The sequence below is a fragment of the Corvus moneduloides genome, chromosome 4 (assembly GCF_009650955.1).
Source record: "Corvus moneduloides isolate bCorMon1 chromosome 4, bCorMon1.pri, whole genome shotgun sequence".
In the NCBI taxonomy this organism is placed as follows: domain Eukaryota; kingdom Metazoa; phylum Chordata; class Aves; order Passeriformes; family Corvidae; genus Corvus; species Corvus moneduloides.
Window position 1 is genome coordinate 48,684,801 of NC_045479.1, and position 16,993 is coordinate 48,701,793.

Sequence of the window (16,993 nt, forward strand, 5' to 3'; positions counted from 1 at the left end):
TATATGAAAAAGGCTGTTACTTTCCCTGTAGTACAGGCTGTATTGTAGCACGTGTCACTAAAATATAAAAAAAATGTGCCAGACTGCTCATATAAAGTGGCATGAAGAAAGCATGCATGTTCTTTTTTTTCTTTTCTTTTCTTTTCTTTTTTTTTTAATTTTTTCTTAGGAATTAATTTCTTCATGAAGATTTTGGCTTTCCATGCCTGAAAAAATGTGAAATGTAGGCAAACAGACACATTTCCTGAAACTGAGTTACCTGTTTCACTGACCAGAAAGTCTCATGTGTTGTCCATCAGGATGGGCATCAGCCAGTGAATCACATCACTTCTAGTTGGGACATTTCAGATACAAATATTATGATGCTAATGCGAGTGTTACTTAGTGTCAGAATTTTAGATTAATTTTCAATATCTAGAAATTTAATCCACAGTCTGAATTGCTTCAGGTCTGTCCTAATGAGTGTTACTGGCATATCACATCTTTATTGATGTTATTTTTAAGACAGATATATGAGAAGAGGGACTACACAGAGACAGCATTTCCCTCCATTAGGAGTGCAGCAAGCCAGCCCAAACTGTATCCTGTCTGCTGAGGGTGTGATGTGAGATTTATTATGAAAGTTTTCTCTGTGTTTCAAGCTCAAACAACATTATCAAACTACCAAATTTTTTTTCCAGAACCCACACTGAGGGAAAACAACATATTAATGCAGTGAACATTGTTTGAAAATATTAATTTTACTGATATTATTAGTAAAAGGAAAAACGTAGTTGTGGGAAAATTGCCCCAGCATGTATTAACAAGGTGCCCTGACATTTTTTAGAATGGTTAAAACAATGAAATATGGAACATCAGTAGTATTTAAAACTGTGTTTCCAAAAACCATCTCACTGTTTGTTGAATATTTTCCTGCCCTAAATTATGCCAAAAATTCTACTTCATCTCTTGATATTCCATTTTTATTCCATTAAAGGAGTATGAATATGAGTAACAGTTGTTTCATTTAACAGTTTTCAGGGCACAAAAATGCCATGGAATAGAAATGTATTGAAAAAAAATCAAGATTTCCTGGGTTTTGTTTAAAATATTTCCACTACACTTATCAGGGGAGAATAATTTCAGATGCTAGGTGTTAATCAGATGAGAGTAGGTAAATGGAGAGTCTCACACCGTCTCCTTGTTTGTCAGCTGAACATTTGTGTTACTGATATTTAGCAGCCCTTACTAGGCAGAGTTTGGGGACAGCTGGGAGAAGTTTCAATGGCCTTCAACTCTTCTGAGGAACTTCTTTACCTTTATCTTGTTCTTCAGTTCCATAGTAATAGTAGATCTAACCATTTATTGGGTTTTACTGATTGGAAAATGGTTCTTAGTAGACATAAAGTAGATGTTTATTTCAGTTTTGCCCATGTACTGTAGATTCATACCCTGGTCTTACTGCCATGAATGCCTGTCTTTGAGGTTGAGAACATGATGCTGGAAAAGCTTGCAGACATTATGCAGACATCTTGCTTTTGTCCTTACCAGGTAACTTCTAAAATCAGCATACTTTCAGTCTATTTATCTCTTAAACATGAAAAGAGGTTGGAGTTTAAGGATTTTTTGTTGTTGATTGGTTTTCTTACTTTTGCATTGACCAACTTCCATTTTAGTCAAAAGAATTCATACAATCAAAGCAATTGAAGTTCTGGGAATCTTCTAGTAGTCTTTTTTTTTTTTCCTAGTACCAGTCTAAGTGGAAATACATATTTTTCTAAAGATGGTCTACTAATAAACAGGTTATGTAATGAGCAGCCATTAGATATGATTTCCTCCCTCATACAGAAACCTCCATAACTCACTAAGGAGATAACCACTTGTGAGTCTTTCCTTGAAAATGGGTTTATCATATTTTGTGGCAATTTTCATGTCCCCTCTATTCATATATATTACTGTTTCACCTGTACATACTGCATTTACATTTTGTGGTACAGTTTTTATTTTGTTGCATTATGACTTCATATATTCTGAAGGCCATTTGGACACAGAAAATATGTCATGGTAAAGCTCCGACTAGCCTAATTAATACAATCATCTAATGTGAAGAAGCCTATAAAATAGGAAAAGACCCCAAACCAGCACCGTACATCTACTTTTATTTTCCTTTTCTAAAATACCCTAGAGACGTAATGCAAACTCCAGCTTGGATGATGTTATCTGAAATGTGTCATGGCAACTACTTAAACACTGATGCAGTAATATAATGTGTAGTTGTAAACTGGTTTCAGACAAGCAGTTTTCTATAACATACAATACTATTTTATTTTTTGGTACACAATTCTTCATTATGTACTTGCTACAGTGATCAAGAAATTCAATAAGGAATAATTTCAGTATTTTCATCCAGTCTAAAGCAGCAAAATTTTCATGCAAACCTACTGAAATAATGCAATGTTTTGTCATGAACTTCAGATGGTGTTTCCACACAGAAAATAGCAACCGTAAAGGATCTGTGAGTTATCCACTTCAAGAAATTTTATGTCTTTTGACCCACTGCTGTTTCAAAGACAGAAAATAGGTCTGAGTACAAATATTGCACTTGAAACTGTGTTTCTCCTTATCTTGGGAACAGTGATGTACTTTTCCACCATATCTGAATTTGTTTTACACAGTACTATATTAAGTTTTGCTTACAGAGAGCAACACAGTGCTAAACTAAACATCTGACTTGATAATAACTGGAATTACCTTCAAAGTCACACCCCATGAGCTGTATTTCCAATTTAAAGACCATGTTTCAAGTACTTGGATTCCTGGGTAAAATGTTCCTGAAACGGGTGGAACCTGTGTTAGACAGTCCAAGACTACTTAAACACACCATGAGCACAGTCCTACAAACCTGTCTTTAGAGTCTTGCAGAGCCTGAGGTTGCTGCCTGAGTGGCCACAACAAGGAGCACTTACTGCAGTTTCTAAACCCTGAAAATAAAGGGGGTAAATAAACGCAAATCCCAAGCAGCCAAAGATGAATGATAATGAGCTTTGTGAAAGGTCACAGCAAGTCACCTCCCTGCAGAGGAAGCACCTATATTTACATAGGGGAAAGTCTAAAGAAATATTAAATTGTGTTCTCTGTCACACACACACCACCTAAAACTGGAAAACACAAGACTGAGACAAGCAGACAGTGCAGCCATACCTGAAGTACTTTGGACTTACCAGATTGTAAAAGATAAGAGAGGACTTAATAAATTATGATTTTTTTAAATTGTTTTGAAGTATTTTTATTCACGATGGTAGAATTTGGCTGTGGATTGTCCATGCTCCAGATGCAGGTGACAGTTGAGGTCCAGCAGGTGTGGGAGAGCATCCCTTCCCAGCCTTGACTACTCTCCATATGGCTTGGAGATGGAATAAAAAAGTCTAGTTGGCTCCATGAAGACTGAGCTCATGCAAACCTGCAAGGCAGTTTCAGAGCTGGAAACACTCACAAGCATCACAGCAACACTCAGCTGATACCCCTGGAATCAAGCTGGTTCCTACCATGTTTATTTGCTCTGGACGCATAGGATCTGAACTGATTCCATGTTGCTCCGCTAATTTTCTCATGCTCCACAGTACTTTTTACTTGCCCTGCAAGGACACTTTTAGTTTGGGCCCAATACTGTTAGGTCACACAAACCATCTCAGGCCCAGCAGTTTGCCCAGCCTGGCAGGTTTTGTCAGATGCTTCCAAGCTCTGTGGGAGCCAGAGAAAGACCAGAAACATGAACAAAACCAGTAAACCTTGCATCTGTCTTGGACAGACAACACAGTGCCTGTAATCTCTTCAGCTATTTTAGCTAAGTTTTAATATAACTTCAAGCACTGGTTGCCCATTATTTCAGATATGGCAAGCCATTACTTCTCCAATATGCTTTTGTGTGGAATTAATGATACTGTGCTTTTAAAAGACTGGCAAATGGCTAAACTGCCCTGTAATGCCTTCAAGGAGAGAAGGATTCAAGTGCAGAGACCCATTAGCAGTTTGCCAAGGTGAGTGCAGTGAATTGGTGCCAGAAGTATTGGACTGGAAGATGAAAACTTTAGAGGTTTCACAAAATCGAAAGGCCAGTTGAAGCCTGAGGGGTGAAGAAATGAGGCACTGCAGTTATGACAAGGCCTGCATGGATGTGTTGTTTCTAAAATGACTGCTGGGCTATGTGAATAAGGAGAATTGGACATCAGACACCTCCTCAGCCTGCAGCCACCATCTGCCTGCAGCAATGCTGTGTCATCATGCTATGATAATTTTGCAGTTTGTGACTGCAAAAATAGTGGGTCTGCAAAGAGTTTAAAGTTTAAGTAGAACCCATGTCAAAGAACAGTAGTCCCAGAATAACTCTCAGGATGTCAAAACCATCAAGGTACCTGAGATCTGTGAGATCCTCTCCTCCCAGCCACCACAACTGACTCTTCCTTGCTATTTCAGTCCCCTGTGTTTTCTGACTACAATCAAAATGCTGACTGTGTAGCACTTCCTGGTTCTCCAGCCTGGGTGCAAATCTCTTTTTTTTGTCTCAACTGGGACAAGAGCTGGATGCATGCAATCTGTCTTGTTCTCTTGTATGGATAGGGAAGACGGGTACCTCCTAGGGCATTGATAGGTCACATCCCACATGGAGACACTCAGGGTATGGAGGCCCCAGACGTGCCATTCAAGGTTGATTTTCAGGCATGGATAGAGCCATTCTTTCAACACACACTGGATTAAACCAGCTCATTGTATTACCACGTATAAACATTTTTTACTCTTACTCTACAATAAATATAGGGGTGGTTGTAATATTGACCGGAAATAGGGAATTATCCTTAAAAGACTGAGGAAGACTGACCTAGAACACAAAGAGGTTATTAATGCTTTTGAAAATATACCACCTGGACTTGAGTCAATAGCTAGTGAGGCAATTAATAAAGAGCAAGACTAACAATATATTTGTATTCTCTTTGTGCACAAAATGTAACTGAATAGACATAAAATCCATCCTGCTATTGTCTTTCTCTTCTTGTGGTTGTGATGGAAAGGAGATGAATGTATTTAAGAGCGGTTTCCTATACACTGTAGTCTTGTACAGTATCCCATTAACATTACAGAATAGGATTGGTACTGCAATGAATTATCGAGACAAGAAGCTCTATACATACTTCTCTATCCCTCATGTAGGGTATGTGACTTGACTTTCCTACAAATTCACCAACTTTCCACAGAAATAAAATGTAAAATATGGCTACTTCTGCAAATTCTCTCTCTAGGAAGGCTGGAATCCTGAAGGTTTTAAAAATACCAATTTCAAGGAAATTAAAATATTTTTCATTAAGACCTTTTATGCATTTATTTTTAAATGCTTAGCTCATAATGTTATATTGCACTAAACTCTTCACTTCATGTGAGATTGTAGGGGTGCATGCTGACAGCTGGTTTTAGAGCAAATTGCTGCTGGAAAGGCAGGTTGCCTTTTTCCCACAGTCCCAGCTGCCTGTTTCCCTCCTCTCTTCATAATGGAGTATCTTTCTGTGCAGTCGGTTGAGTTCAGTTAGCAAATTATCTATTTTTCTGGTGTTCCAGGTAGACCCTGGTATGAGTGACAATTGATTTTACATCTGAGTAGATGTGTGCGAACCAAATCAAGTTTATAAAATCAATTTGTATTCCAAGGTAGGTTATTAGCTCAGGCACATTTAGTTTCCCCGTTCCAAGCCAGAGCTGTATCCCAGCACAGATCTCTATGTTTGTGCATACCTTGAGTGGTCAACTCCCAAGCAAGTTTTAAAGTTGTTTTAGAGTACCAAACATTAACTTTAGATTTTTTTGCCAAAATAAACACCAAATCAAGCAGAAGCAGACCTTCCTGATAGCCAGTCTGTACAGTACTGTTCAAACAGCTGGAACACCTACCGCTGTGAGTCCCAGTACGGAAAGCCTGGGTGGGAAAACATAAATGAATTGCAATATGTTTCACAAGGTTACAGGTGATGAAAGTTGCCACAGTTGCTCAATGCTTTGATGTTTAGAGGATTTTAGTGTTTAATTCCTTCTTTACTGAAAAGGCCACTATAGATGGAAAAAAATACTTGGATACATGAACAAAGTCATTCTGAGCTGTTCTGAATGGGTTTATTGAATTTGGTCTGATGCATTGAGCATTCCTTTGTCTATATTCAAAGTTTATTATTTCAAAAATGTTGTTAAATGCTATATACATTCAAGTATGCCCTTTTTTTTTTGTCTGTGAAGCAACACAAATCCTTGGAAAAAATGAGCACAGAGAGAAATCAGGTCCCCGAGCAAAAAAATTTCCAAGCTACAAATGCTACAAATGGCCCGACCCCAGATAATATGAGGACTTGCTCAAAGAACTCTGAATTTTCTGCATATAAATACTCACCTAATCTTCCATCAACCTCTTTTCTGTATAATTCCCACTTTCCATAAACTGCATTTTGCATGCTTAAAGGTGACGACAAAGAAAAGAAAATAATATTTTAGAATCTCTGTGAGGCAGGATTAATGAGTGGCTTAAACTCAGTCCCTTTGAATGGGCATTTATTGATTCTCACTATAACATAAAGAAGAGAATGATGGAGAATTCACTTACTCACTTTGTCTAACTCTCTTCTCTGGTGTGGTGAACTAAAAAGAACTGGAGGTAATGGTTCTGAGATTGTGAAAGGAATATATGAGACCTCAGAAACCTGCATCATTTACAATACCATCAATTCTTAGTTTCCTCTTACATTCTTACTTTCATAGTTTGCAGCTTTAGGTGTACATATGCTATTTTAAATTCAGAATTTGAATAAATTCGCAAAAGAAATTTATGTGTTCACTTTACAAGGTCAAAAGCAAATTTTTTTTCACTGGCAACTCAGCCTCACCATATTGGACATTTAAAATTCAATTTGTGTTATTTCTGCCAAATCTAGTACATAAGCATTAGCAATAATGATTTGGAAGACACATTTAGCTGGTTTAGCTGTTATTCCTAATGTGACCATAACTATAGCATCTAAGTGGAGTGCTGATAGCCTTGTTAAAGATTCATGCAGTGCCTGGGACACAGCTCTATTCTATAGCTACATTAGTGCTGCTGGACTGACAAATATAGCATTGTTTTTTCACTGCAGTGTGACTCACAGAAACCTCTGACCATAACAAGGTAATACTTTTATAAAATAAGTTTTTGGAGCACAGCAGGATGTGACAATAATTTGTGAAATAAAAATAACAATAAATGAAAAATTAACATTTAAAAAAAACTGTAAATCTCATTCTCATTTAGCTTGAGTTACTTTGGACTTGGAAGCAAATGTGATATCTAAGATCAAACTGCTTTTAAAACAGCAATGCAAACTTCAATTTATGCTCTCATGTCAGTGCAAACTGTAATAATTCAAGAATTTTGCAATTACTATTCACTACGTGAACGTATTTGTTTCTAATTTTATACAAGTCAACATCTTAAATCTCAGAAAAGCTCTTGATATAAACAGGGGTTAGAATAGCACATCTGCAGATCCTTCTGTGCAGACACTGCAGGTGCAAATTCTGTGTTAAGTCATGACCCACGGTGCGTTGTTGACTATGACGTGACTCCAGCACATATGAGACTTTGTGGCTAATAATTCTAAAAGCAGCTCTGTGTCCATTGAAGATATCTGGCCCATATTCTGTTTCAGTTGAGCACCCCAAATCACAAGGCACATTCACAAATGTGCCAAATGTTATGCCTCTTTCCTGACATTTCACTTGTAAGCTCCCCTATCATATCACTTCTTCCCACTGGGCAGCTTAAAGTCACATCTTGACTTAACAGCGTGCTGGGAGACTGTTTGCTGCAGCAGATCTAAGCTTCCATGGAAGTTTAAGAAACTAAAGAAATACTTCTAACCAAGTAGATTTTGGTTTCCCATTCTGACGGTTGTTTCTCTGCTACCTCTTTTGCAAGAGTAAGGAAAGAAGTGTAGTACGAACTACATTTAGTCCAAACTACACATCTTATGTGTCCAGAACTGCTTCTGATCCTTAGAGGCAGATTCTGCTACAGAGTTCTGCTGTCTTCTGAGATGCTTCAAGCTCTCATTGCTAATAATGCATGTGAAAAACAAAGGAGATACACAGTGAGCTATGCTAAGATATAGACTTGAGGACATAAGGCTGGGCTTTGGTGAGAGAAGTCATAATAATAAAGACATCAAACAGCACACCAGACTTCCTCATCTCCCCAGCTGCACCTCTGGAAGGCAGAGCTGATGCCTCTGTCCTCCCCTGCCATGCTGTAGTGCTGTCCTCCCATGCCATGCCACCACCACCAGATGTGTTTCCCATCACATGAGCCCATGCTGCTCCAGCTGTGTGCAGGCTCTAGTCTGAACCACCACCGCCATCACAGCCACCCCCGCTGACCCTCACGCCTACTTCTGGCCCTTCAGCAGTGACCTTTTCTGCTGCTGCCTTTCCTGGAGCTGGTGCCAGGGCTGTGTGTGGTGCGTGCCAGCGGGCAGCAGGTGCACTGCAAGAACTCGCAGAGCACACTCCCACATGGCCAAAGAAGTGCTGTAAGATCATGGATATGGGGAAAGGGCATCATGGGCTGTGATGGTGGATCAGGCACGTACTCTGACTCTGTATTCAGTGTAGCAACAGCACGTGGCTCTTAATTGTTATAACTTAATTTTTCATTTTTATTATTTAAGAAGTAGGATTCTGAAATTAGCTTTATATTTGGGGCTGACTTAGAATGGTTTATCTCACAGAGTGTAGTCCCATTTGGATTGGAAAAACTTGTAGCCTTATAGCAGTTAAGCTGGTAATAAACTACTACCTTAAAGTATTTTTCCCAATTAAAAATAAAATCTATCTTTTTTAATACAAATAAAAATGTCTTACAACTTTACATCCTAATTATAGTTTTAAAGTGCCAAATTCTTTGAAAAATCATTACAAGCGAGCTAAAGGGAGAGTGGAAAACAGTTTTATCATAATTATGCAATTGTGAAGTTTTACAATAAAGAAGTTTTTAAGAATTTCCGTTTGTCTGAAGTGCCTTGTAGATTTCTTTACAATGTTTTAATTGCACAATCAAAAGCAAACACCTGTTTGAAATTAGCATACATCCAAATAAGGAACAAAGACATGCATTTTTGACAGTGAGAATAATTAACCACTGGAACAGGCTATCAATGGATAAAATGCATTCTCATTCACTCTCCTTAAATCAAGAGTAGGTCTGTTTTTAAAAGACACTGTCTCTTATCCTGGGATCGTTTATTAGAAGTTCCATGATCTGTGCTATGCAGGAGATTGTAATAATGATGGTAATTTTTGCTAGAGATGTCAGAGAATATTTTGGCCCCTGGGACAGTCACATAGCACATCCATGAGCTCTGGCTCCTGTCAGCTGCCATCAGCCTGCAATCCCTCTTTCCTGCAGATGAAACAGTCAGCAAGTTTTAGAGATATTTATCCCTGTTTGGTCTGTAGCTTTCACACTGCCCCTGGTACAACCTTCCACCTTGAAATCTCTTTAGTTAGAATGTTAGAATGAAAATTATATAATAGTTGCTCTGAAAGTGTTTTGCAAAAGGAAGAAAGCTGCATATATTTAATTAAAATCTAAGAGCCCAATTCAGAGGTGTTTTAAGCATCTTTCATTGATTTCACTATCCCTACCTTTAAAAACACAGCTGTTACTCCTTAGACTTGAGTATTTGGACCTTACTGTGCCAAGACATGTTGAAGCACTGAATTAAATGCAGTCCCAAGCATGAACAGCTTACATAGATGCTTCAAAGCAGTGAACGAAATTCCACTCCAATGCAAAATTTACTGCATTTATACCCTAAATATTTCTCATCCCTGCTGGTCTGGCTGGGAGTGCAGACTACAACTGCCTCTCACTTAAAAAACTAGGGGATGTGCCTGAACTCAGTAAAGGACAGAGCCAGTTGCCTCAGGATTTGTCACCCAAATCCAGCCTTTTTTGTATCCTCCAAGCTCTGCAGGAGGATAGATCCTGAACAGGAAAGCTATTGCTGGCCTAAGTAGTACTTACAAGCCAGGTAGGGATTTCTGCTAGGAAGTCCATTCAGGTACAGTGGGATTATACTGTGATGGTTCCTTTCTGCAATTTCTCTCTTCTGTCTTTTGCTTTCCTCTCGATTCTTTGACCTGCTGCTTGTAAACAGTGGGTCTCATGAGCAAAGCAGTGATTCATGGCCATCTTGGCCACAGTAGCCACAAAGCAATTGAGTCTAAAAGCACTTTTGACAGGAGGAAAAGAAGCAAAACTTCTGCTTCTGGACATGAGGAGACCAGACTTCAGGCTGCTCTGGGAATTAGTAATTATGGTCCCCTGGGAAAAGATTTTTGCATTTGCTGAAGTCCATCTGTGCGGTCACTTTTTAAACATCGCCTCCTATGTGCACAGAAGCGGGCAATTCCCAAATGTCAGAAGTCAAGCAGGAGAGGCACAAGCCCAGCTTGGCTGAACAGGGTTCTTCTCTTGGAAATAAAGCAAATTAGGAAGGTGTATACCCAGTGCAAGCAAGGTCAGGTAACATGGGAAAAATAACAAAATGGATTATCACTGTAGCATGTAACAAAAACTGTAGCCAAAATTACCCAAAGCCTCCTACAGGTCAGTTAGTTAGACCTTCCAGTCACCCTCAGGTAACACAAACCTGTTCCACAGACTGTGTCCTAGAAATGTGGTTTTTAAATGAGATTTTTTTTTTTATCACTGCTGTCCAATCCCCAGATTTTTACTCAAAAGATTTTCCACCATTAATTTGTGTAAATCAATTCTAAGCATCACTGTGAAATTTTCATCAATTTCTTGAAATTGCATTTGTGGCATTGCAAAATGACACAATGAAATTTAAATTTTGTACATTTTTCTTAATTTATATGAAATCATTAAGATTTTGTGAGCAAATCTAAGTGAAGAATTTGTCTAAAGTTCATGTATTTCAGACTCGGATTTGTGAAGTAATTTGCTTGGCTTCACTTTATTCATCCATCCACCTTCAGTTCTTCAGCTCCTTCACCATTACCTAGTTAATATATGAACTATTTCTTCCTTTCCTCCAAGCAGATGGGGGCTCATTGTGCCATACTTTGTGCAAACCAAAGACTGCTTTCCCATCTGAGTAGTTCAGAGTGGTTCATCCCAGGGAGGGCTCACTGATCAAACTTGGCAGTGTGCTCAGCCACCTCTGCCCATCAGGAGAGAAGCCTCATGATGACCCAGAGTATGAGGAGACCAAGCCTGCACTTGCCTGCAATGCACTGATTAGACACACCTATGTCCCTGCACAGCTGTAGGACACTTCATGCCAAGAGGGTGAATTATAGTGTGACTAATAAACAACTTTGTCTGTGATGCCAGACAGGAGGAAATGTATTGTGAACACAACAAGGTAGGCTTTTGAAAGGGGATAGCAATTTTAAATGTTGCAGTTAGAGAGGTTCTCCTTAAAAACTTCAGCAACTGTAGGACGGTATCTTCAGAAGATAATCCATTCAATAGGTGTTCTAGGGTCAGGAGTTTGAATTCTCTGCTTTTGTAGTCACTTCTATCTAGACTCACCATAGCAGAGCTCTGTCTGACTGTCTGCCGGCTCCAGTTTATCTTGCAGCTGTCCACTTTGGACCATGATTAGCTTACCACTAATGTAATGGTAATTTGTACTATGGTATGGTTTTATTTGCATATAAGTAAATTATCTGCCATATCTTTGCATTAATATGCCTTTGTACTAAGCTGAAGTAAAAAAGACAAATGCAGTCTTTCTTGATGTCAAATTGAATGGGAGTGCTTGTGGAATACAAACATTTTAAAGGACTTAGGTATTAAAGAATGGGTAACAGGCAAAAAGGGGAGATTTCCTGAACCCTTAGTTTGGGGAGGTTTACATGAACCTTAGTATTTAATTTGCCTGTCAGGAAAGCCAAGAACCTTGTGCCCAACCAGATTGTCAGCATTCTGTTAGGGGGACCCTTCACTGAGCAGTCCTGCTGGATCAGAGGGTGGTTTGACTGACTTAGGGAAACACACCAATGGTGTAAGGGAGACCCCTCGGCAGTGGGTCTTCCTCTTTGAGTATATTACCCCCTGCCAGCAACTGCCAGTGCTCATGAAGGACTCACACTGAGAGTAACACTCTATTTTAATATAAAATTGTGACAGGTTAAGGTTCGAGGATTGTTGGTGATAGTAGCTGACTGCAAAAAATGCAAAAACGCATTCAAAGCAATACACGGACAAGCCTCAATAAAATTACTTAGCGCAGATAGATTCCTCTTCTATGGGGAAGAAGACAGGTTCACCCCATTGACTGATCTCAGCAATTGCAATGGAGCCTTCCCTAACTTTTCACCTTATTGTCAACTTACTTGTATACTATTTCTTTATGCTTAGATGGAGTTTGAATGACTTTAGTCATAAATTCTTTGTTTACTAATGGGTGTAAAAGATACAGTCAAAAAGAATATAGAGAGCATGCCCAGTGAGGGGTGGTCATACCTTCGAGGTGTGTAACTTTGGGATGAAGGTGTGTGTTAATATTACAATTAGGATATAATTTGAGGTGAGTGATTTCATTACTGTCGTTGGCTCCACACCAAGACATCTCCTATCTCCCCTGGTTGACAGGGTGTTATGCAGCTTCTCAGCTCCAAAGTACCATCTGCAAAGCACCTCCCTGCAAGGATTCGTACAGAGCCTGCCCACAGACTCTCCACTCTGCTCCACCCTCCATTCCATCCCCCTTAGCAGGTCCTGTGGTTGCAGATTGTGGTGTGGGGAATCATCATGGAATAGGTTTTGAGTATGCCAACTTCATTCCATCCAGGGACCAGCAACTGTATTTTACCCTATGATAACTGCACCATTATAACTTCCATTAGGATGTGAATAAAACTTCTTGGTTTCCTCTAATTGTATCCTCAGCCATCTTTCACCACCTGGGCATCTGAATAGGAAGTTCTCTTAATTATAGCTATGATTCCAGACAAGAGGCAATAATGTCAAGAAAGAGACAAGATAGGTATTGAAAGGTAGATGCATGTTTTTGTTACTACTTTAATTTAGATTACTGTTAAATTTTCTTTCAAAATATTGTCTCTTCTCATGCACTGAGGCCAAATAATGTTAGCCTATATATAATAAAGGTCTTGAGTGCTTAAAACAAGAATTAAGTGGATCTGAGTAATGTAAAGCCAAAGTCATAATCCAGTGATTCGTGTAAGGCAGGGTCCACGGAGTGCCCCAAGTTATGGTCTCCTGGTTGCCCTGATCAGGAGACCTGGCATATAGTGATATCGCTTTCTCTCAGTGACCCCAGAGAAGGAAATGCAGATGTGCAGAGGAGTGGTGGGGCAGCCCTGTCATCCCCAAAGTGGAGTTCGGAGCAGAAAGCTCTCTGGGGATAAAACTCACCACAGTATTGGCACATCAGCCACACTACATACACTTGACTGCAGCTTCTACCTAATTCTGAATTTATTTAAATTCACCAAGTACCTTTCTGTTCAAAAGTGGGATTAGTCCACATCTGTGGGTTTCTGAGATGCCACTCTGAAACAGCTCATTTTCCATTGCATTGGATTGTGAGCACAGAAACCTTATTCAGGACTCCGGGTTGCATTTCCAGATGATGGGCACCTGTGCTCTCCATTGCTTCAAGACTGTGAAGAAAACTTGCCCACAACAATATGACTGGCTTAAATATCACATGGAACAAACAAACATGAAAATTGTGATGTCTAGTGCATGGCAAAAAATGTAGCTTTGTATCCACGCAATCAAACATGGTTCAGCATTGGTTTATTAAAAATATAATTAACGAGATTACAGTTGTCATTAATCTAATTTATAATCAATTTTTATTGCATGTATAAGTTCTTGACTTTTTCAGAATTAAAAGGAAAGTACATGGCAAGTAAAGCTATTGCCTTATGCAGTATCAGACAACACGCTTTTGAAAAAACACCATGTTTGCTTCTCACTTGAGATGTCTACGTTAAAGGATGATGTACAGCTACAGGTGTAAGTCTGTTCAGATCAGTTAGTCTAAAAGGTCACAACTGCAGTGGATAGTGTTGAGTTTCTTACATTGTATGTCTTCCAGTGTTTGATAATTTCAAGGTAATAACAGCTTATTTAAACATTTCTTTACACCAAATTATATAGAATGTAATAATAACACAGTGAATTACTGTACATGCAGTTTACCATGCACACGAGCATAAGATTGAAGGCAAGGACACAGGTAGCTGAAGTGGTTTCTAATGGCCACATGAGTGGGTGTATGTGAAACGCACTGAGCCGAGTCCCAGCAAAGCAGACTGCGAGCATGTCCCGGCCACACCATCCAAACAGTGCGTTTACAGCAGCCTGCCCACCTCACCTGCAAGGTTAACAGAGTCATTGCCTTTTCCCCCAGGAACAAAGCCTTTATTAGTTGGCTTTCTAATACTGATGATTTTTTTGCTACTACTATACGAGGAGGGGAAATGAAAAGACTTGTCTGTGTTTGTGCCCTTTTCTGGAGTGCAGCATGGCTTAGAGAACAGGGATGTGGTGACCACAAGCTCAACCTGAACTTAGAAAAAGATAATTTTCCTATTTATGAATCTCTTGTCTACTATGGGACAGTGCAGGCACATAGCTGCCTGGTTGCTTTCTTGCTTTCTTCCTCTCTTTTCCAGCTCATTTTTTCTTCCATTCTTCCCTCTATTCTGTAAGTTTTATTAGTAATTCTGCCATAATTCTACAAAAATGCTGCATTATATAAAGGGATTCGACACTACAATTATATCAGAAAATTGTATAAAACCGTTCTAGTTAGTACTTAGAAGGTTCTTTTATTAAGAAAACACTTCTCTGTGGATAAATCAGTAGTTTATCAAGCGGTATTTCTCTTTCACACCTCATCTTATAAAGGTCCTATAAAAGCCTGACTTCTGTCTGCCAAAACATGAAATAAGGATGGGTACAAGCCAAGACCCCTTGTGACTGCTGAGACATTTCCCATAGGTTTGTCTAATTCTGAGATGGTCAAGGCATTGCTCAGTGTGCCTAACTGCCCCAAACCATTCAACAGCCTAGACCATTTAAGGAGATATGAAACCTTACACAAGAGACCTCCTACCCTTGTCCTTCATCAGTCATGGATTTTGGCTCATTCATAGCACAGAGGGACAGACAGACACATAGCTTGTATGAATAAGGAGTTGCTGAGAAGCTTAATCAGGACTTTCACCCAAGCTGGTCATTGTTTTTGTCTTTAAAGTGTTCAGGCCACTCCTAATTGTCCATGGTTGCCTTGAGAGGAGAAACTATTCCTCCCTAATTAAAGGGGACCTACTTTTTGTCTTTTCCTCAGCAGTTCTCATTTCCCCTTCAGAGATACTGGAAAATTGGCAGTATGGAGCTGCCTTCTGTCCTCCACTGGAGAAAGTAGGGCCAGGAGCACAAGCAGTTGGCAGCCCCAGAAAGATCACTGGTGGAAATGATCAGAAATTTCCACATAGATACAGCTTGTCTAGTGGCTTATATGAGTTTGTATGTTCTATGATCTCCCTGTCATCACATAGATGCAAGACATACTCATGCCCTGTAGTCCTTAGGAATTTAAATGTCCTCCTGCAGCCATGTATACTATTAAAAAATCAAAGAAGCTCCTACATGGCTCTGAACTATACCAGAAAACGCAGGGATTGTGGGAGCTGAACTATTTACAGATAGTTTTATATTTCTGCACTAATAAGCACAGGCTGACACGTACTCTTGTTTTCTCCTGACACACATAGCTTCATGTCATTGGGGACTGACCTGCATAAACAGCCATGAGGCAGGTTTGTGGCTCCAGCCTGAGGCTGTCCCCCCCAGAGGGTTATAATGTCCTGAGAAGGAGCTTTTGTTTCTAGTCCTCAGAGCAATGCTCTAATCTTGAATCATTGAGTATTAAGGTCAAGGGTAAGATATTCTCCACTATAATTCCATTAAGCAGTAGTTGATAAGTTACAAAAGAAGTTAGCATGTATTTCAGTTTTTATTCTTTATATAGCTAATACCGTATTTGTGTTATCTGTCCAACCTACTCAGAACTTATTAAACTTTCTCATCTCTAGAGAAAGCTGTTCAGAGGCTTTCCATTTAGATGTCCTGTTTACTATTTCTTTTCCATTCTTCTATGAAATCTAGTTCTCACCTTTCCATTCCCTTTTCCTAGAGCCACCCATACACATATGCACACACATATCTCATAGGTACCACCAAATCATGCATATCACACTTGTTAAGTAGCTCACCAAGCTCATGCCTACTCTGAATGCAGAAATTACCTGTTCCCTTCAACCTCCCCATGGTTTTGAAAAATACTGTCCTCATTCAGGCATGTGTAGTTTTGGTCAAAAAACCTCTCCTGACACTTACCTGAATTATGAATCCTCAGCAGCATCAAGACTTCCTAGATCAAAAAAGCACACTGAGTCCTCTCATTATCCATATAGCTCTATGGTCTCCTTTGCAGACAGTGTTCTCAGAAGAGCTGCAAGTCTTGGAAAGCTCAGCTGGGAGTCACAAAAGGACATGGTTGCCTGAAGTGGAACTGTGCTGGGATTCAAGCATCTTTGTAGGTTTAAGAGAGAAATTCACAGTTCGTGGCTAGAACAATTCTCCACTCCTGGTTCATGAGGCACTGATGTAGGCCTGGAAAAGTAACTTTATAGTCTAAGGAAGAAGTAGACCTCACTGAGGAGGCATAAAGGTCTTGGTATTAGTTTTGTATTTTACCTAAAGAGAGTGCACAACTTAATCTTGGAACAGTTTATATCCAAATTTCCCTCCAAGCAATGGCTTAAGGGGTTAAGCTTTCTCCAGTCCCAAAACTTTGGGTTTGTTTTCTGCAAAGTTTTCTGTCGTTGAAGGCAGCTGTTTAGGTACCTCAGTGCATGAGAGGGCTGCAGA